The following is a 6,000-nucleotide window of genomic DNA, read 5'->3' on the forward strand; positions in this document are numbered from 1 at the left end:
ACCTCCTATTCAGCTCAAGAAAATTGATTTCACATGCTTCAGACCACACAAACGGTGCATTCTTTTGTGTAATCTGTGTAATAGGTTTTGCAATAGACGAGAAATCTTGGATAAACCGACGATAATATCCTGTCAAACCCATAAAACTTCTGATTTCTGGCACAAATGTCGGTCTCTGCCAACTAATCATTGCTTCTACTTTGCTTGGATCAACTGAAATACCATCTCCTGATATAATATGACCTAGAAATACCACCTGTTTCAACCAAAACTCATATTTGGATAGCTTAGCATACAGTTTTTCTTCTCTCAACGTCTTCAAAACTGTTCTCAAGTGGTCAGCATAATCACATAAATTCTTCGAGTAAATCAAAATATCATCGATAAATATGATCACGAAATCATCTAAATACTTTTGAAATACCCTATTCATCAATCCCATAAAAACTGTCGGTGCATTCGTTAAACCAAAAGGCATGACTATAAATTCATAATGGCCATACCTGGTTCTGAATGCAGTCTTAGGGATATCTTCATCTCTTACCCTCAGTTGATGATAGCTGGATCGCAAATCAATCTTTGAATATACTAACGAACCCAGCAATTGATCAAATAAATCATCGATACGAGGTAAAGGATAGCGATTCTTTACCGTTGCTTTGTTCAATTGCCGGTAGTCAATAAATAATCTCATCGATCCATCTTTCTTTCTAACAAACAAAACCGGAGCTCCCCAGGGCGAAACACTCGGTCTGATATATCCCTTGTCCAACAATTCTTCAAGTTGGTCCTTCAACTCTTTCAACTCTATCAGTGTCATACGATAAGATGCTTTCAATATCGGCTGTGTATCTGGCATCAACTCAATACTGAAGTCTACCTCTCGATATGGAGGCAATCCCGGAATCTCATCAGGAAAAACATCAGCGAATTCACTAACCACTGGCAAGTCAGCCAATTTCGGGCTAGTCTTCAGTATATCAACTGCATAAATAAGGAATCCTTCTGCTCCTTTCTGTAATAAGTCAGTCATAGAAAGAACATATATCAAAGGAATTCTGGCTCGTGATCCCTTACCATAAAATTTCCATTCGTGAGTCATATCAGGTCTGAATCTTACAATCTTCTGGAAACAATCAACTGTAGCTCTGTACTTGGTTAGCATATCGATATCGATAATACAATCAAAATCAGACAAACCGAGTACAACACAATCAACCTCAATCTCATGACCCTCAGACTGTAATATACAATTTCGTACAGATTTCACTGATATGATACCTCTTCCCAATGGAGATGAAATAGATACTACAGTAGCTAAAGATTAAACAGGCAACTCGTGTAATGCAACAAATTGCTCAGAAATAAATGTGTGTGATGCACCAGTATCAAATAAGACATAGGCAGGATAACCATAGAGGAAACAGTTACCTGCAATCACATCATCTGGTGCAGCTTGTGCTTGCTCTTCAGTCAGTGCAAACACTCGAGCTTGTTGCCTCTGTTGCTGGTTCCCAGCTTGATTTCCTCCAGTACGGCTCTGTGCTGATGGCTGAGGTTGGAATTAATGCACGGAAGATGCTTGCCTCTCTGGCTGTGTCACTGTTCGAGATCCACTTGCACCATGTGCACCTCCAGAACCTCGCTGTGTGCATACTTTCGCAAAATGACCCGGTTGTTGGCAAATGTAACAATTGCCAAACACTCCTTTTCATTACTCATTGGTATGACGTCCCCCACACTTGGAACAGTAAACATCAGAAGTACCGGATTTTTGTCCACCTCTGAACTGTCTGTATCCACTGGAACTACAAGAGCTACCACCTGAACGCTTAAACTGTTTGCTTTTGCCTTTAAAGAAATTTTTCTTGCCACTGCTACTACCTCCAGCATCAAATCGAGGTGGTGGTGGAATTTGTGGCTGTTCTTGCGGTTGTCTCATCGGCTGTGGTACAAACTGTGTTCCTCGTTGCCTCAGTATACCTGCTTCAGCCCCCTTTGCCCGATTCAGAGCATCGGCAAAAGTATTCGGTCTTCCCGAATTGACAAGAGTGAACACATCAGGATTCAACCCATTGATAAATTGATCGGCTTGAGCTTCATCACTCACAGCAATATGTGGAGCAAACTTTAACAAGCTAGTGAACTTTGCAACATATTCTTAGATATTTAACTGTCCCTGTTGCAAACTGCAAACTCTTCCCCTTTGTCCTTTCGATAAGAAACAGGAAAGAACCGTTGATAGAAAGTAGTTCGAAATACTAACCAGGTAATAACAGTACCTTGTTGTTCAAACGCTCGCTTTGACGCTATCCACCAACTCTTTGCAAGACCATGTAGTTGATGAATCACCAATCTCACACGACGATCATCATTATAGTCGAGGGATTCAAATAACTGTTCGATATCCTCTAGCCAGTTCTCACAGTCAACAAAGTTCTCAGTCCCTTGCAGTGTCGGTGGTTTAAATGACTGAAATCGCTTCAAAAGCTTCTCCATCGGATTAGCATCACCAAACACATCAACAGAAGTACTACTCTGTCCATGTTCAGTTGCTGTCACTGGGACCTGTGCAGCATTTGTCTGTTCTGGTTCATTCATTGCCAAAGTCTGTCTAACTCTCGGTGTTGGTCGGGGAGGCATATCTGATAATCCAACATATTAGTGTACAATTCATCATCACATCCTAACACAATTCTGTTTCAGTCCCTCCTCTGATAAGCACACAATGCCTTCTCCAGAGATCGAGTTCTGATTCATTTGCAGTCTAACATGCTTTCAATCACATCCGATAAATAGATATGTAAGGCCCAAAAATGTTAAGTTATTAATGACGGGACTTAAGATTTAAATTCCGAATAAGATAAAATATGAAGTTAAGAATTTATGAAAATTAGAGATTTCAATTTCGGGTCAAAAATATTTAATTTGAGGATTTTTCGGATTTTAAGATTTTAATATCCGGAATTCTTAAATTAAAAGATTAAAAATATTGAAATTGATATTTATGGAATTTAAGATGGAAATTCCAAGATTATAAATATCAAAGATTTAATTTGAGGATGAAATCCGAGCAAGGGCCAATTTGCAAATATTGAGTAGTTCAAGGACTAAAATGCGATAAGGTCCGAAATCATTTAATTTTAATCCGAGAATATGTAATTTGAGAATATTTAGAGTTTAGAATTAAATTCTATTATTTTTAAATTATTTAGGATTAAATTGAATTAAATCGCTTGTCCGGGGACTAATTTGCAATTATGTCAAATTCAGGGATCAAAGTGCAATTTCCTTGCAACTTGCTATGTATATACGTGTAATTTGTGGAATTTGTCAGAATTATTCAGCCCATATCAGAAACAAACGAGAGAATGGGGAAATAAGGGTTCCAAGCCATTTTTGTCCCTTTAAAGCTCCGGTAAAAATTGATTCGCCCGGTAGAATTTCCGATTGATCATATATTTGCGATCACAGCTCCGAGTGCTACGTTTTGACGTAAGTTTTATGAAGTTCTACCATGTTTGAATTTTAAGTTGTTGTTAGAATTAAGATTTGATTGTATAAATGTGTTCTAGAATATACGACGATAGCATATCTAAGACGGATTGAGAAAAGATCGTCGTTTGGACATGTTTTTGAATTTTGAAAGAATTGTGAAGAATCTGAATTTTCTTGATTGATATGTACGTGTATGTGCTGCATATTTGAGGAGGTTATAGTGTTAAGGTAGTGATGATATTGATATTATGCTTTTGAAAATATCGAATTCGGACTGTTACGCCGTCGGTTTGTGTTTGTTGAATATTAGAAATACATGCTATTGATTTCAAATTTTTAGCAATGAAATAGGAATGATATGAGTTATATATCAATGTTTAGATGATGATTCAGTTGTTGGAATTGTCGGTTTCGAATCACGGCGTTGTCGATTGGAATTTTGATCATTTGATCAACAATTGAAGTTGTTTAAGCCTTGATGAGTTGAGATGAGTTTGAGAGATGATTTGATATTGCTTAATACTTCATTTCAGACTTGAATAGATTATAACAAGATTGAATCGAAGATTATCGAAGTCGAATCGAGGAGTTCGGGTTCGAATGACTTGAAGTGTTTGAAGTTGAATCAAGAACATCTTCAATTAGCAACGATTGAAATGAGCAGATTTTGATGACAGATGTGGCTAGTTTGAAGTGGATAAGCATTTGCAAATTCTTTTCAACGATTCAATATGTTTGAATCCAGATCAAAGGTATGATTTGACATTATCCTCGCCAGGTAGAACAACTCGAGAACGTGGTGGTTTTCGAGTTTTCCTAAAATCACATACTTACTTGTTTAAGTGTTTTTATGTGATGTACTTCTTATTATTGCCTTGAATGATGTTTGAATGGTGTGTTCAAGATGTGTTAGATTATTTAGTGCATACAGATTAGGTTGCATTCATCTTGAATCCTACCTTGAATAGCACAGAGGGCAGAATAGCCTAAAGTGCAAATGACGTTTGGAGGGATGTAGTTGAGTGACACGGAATGTAGATTTACTTCCAGAGCTAGAAGACTCACTATAGTTGCACCAAAGTCAGGGGAATTAAGATATTTAACGCCACCTCGATTGGGTAAGTTGGTGGACAGTTAAAGATTTTATTTTTCGGGATCCCAAGAGCTATGATTTATTGATATCAGATTTGATAGCCTATTCCTTGAAATATGCATTTCATTTATGCATCAACCTAGAGATTTCTATGGTTTAGAATATGCAGTTATAAATGCTATAATGTTGTGATATGTCATTCTAGATATGAATGTATTGATATGCTTGAAATGATATTGCTTTAGATGAATAGCTATGCTTCAAGGATTTAAGAATGGAGTATATTTCTATGATTACATGTTGTTACATGTTTTGATGATTTAGAATTCTTATATCATATAGATTCAATATGCTTATATGGTGTATATGCATGTCTTTCATACTGGGATTTATTCTCACCGGAGTTATCCGGCTGTTGCTTTGTTTGTATGTGTGCATTGCATCAGGTTTGAGGCATGAGCGAGTCAGAAGTGGCTTGGATAGCTCGAGATTAAGAAAGAGTAGAATGTGGTGACTTCGGGCTAAGAATAGATTGCTGTCAAATGCATGTTAGAAGGTGTTGGTTTAGTTCGAGCTTTGAAAACTTAGAATTGAGTTTATTGTACTGTACCTTAGAAACATGTATGCGATCATTGTTATGTCTAGATATGCATGTGTTTATGCTTGGGACATGTTGAGATAATGTATGCAATTTTTCAGGTTTGAGATAGCCCTAGCAACTTTGATCTTTGTTGTAGCCTTTGGTAATTATTGTAAATTTTTGCACCGACCCTTCTTGGTATAATGAGCATAACTTTTTACTGAAAACTCCGATTAGGGTGAGGTTGGCGGCATTGGAAAGCTAAGACAAAGATCTACAACTGTTAAGTTTAGAATGTTTCCAGATTCTGCCCGAAACCCATGCGCGGGTGCGCCTGAAGAGGGGCGCGGGTGCGCATGGAGTTCTGAAAAAAAAATTTTGTTTCTTTTTTCAACGTGATTTTGCGTCGCCAAATGTTCTGGTTAATTTTATTCAGATTGAATTATTATTGTCTAATTAATGATGATTATTCATTAATTACCCATTAAGATGAGATTAGCACCCGAGATCCCCACAAGATAGCATGCAATTTCTTAAAGCTGTAAATCAGTTAAACATGCTTCAAGAATATAGACATAAATAAATCAGAATAGAAGACTCGATCTACCCCACTCATCTATTCTCAGTCCGATAAACTTAACGCTCTGATACCACATGTTGTGGGGACCTCGGGTTGCTAATCTCGTCTTAGGGCAATTATCGATTAATAAACAATTAATCATGTATTTAAAAGAATACTCAAACCAAATAAAAAAAATTATTAAATATTGCACCTCGCTCGATCGGTAAAATCCTACCGATCGAGCGGGCAAGGAATCTCATCCCTCGG

The sequence above is a fragment of the Henckelia pumila genome, chromosome 3, assembly GCF_033568475.1.
Source record: "Henckelia pumila isolate YLH828 chromosome 3, ASM3356847v2, whole genome shotgun sequence".
In the NCBI taxonomy this organism is placed as follows: domain Eukaryota; kingdom Viridiplantae; phylum Streptophyta; class Magnoliopsida; order Lamiales; family Gesneriaceae; genus Henckelia; species Henckelia pumila.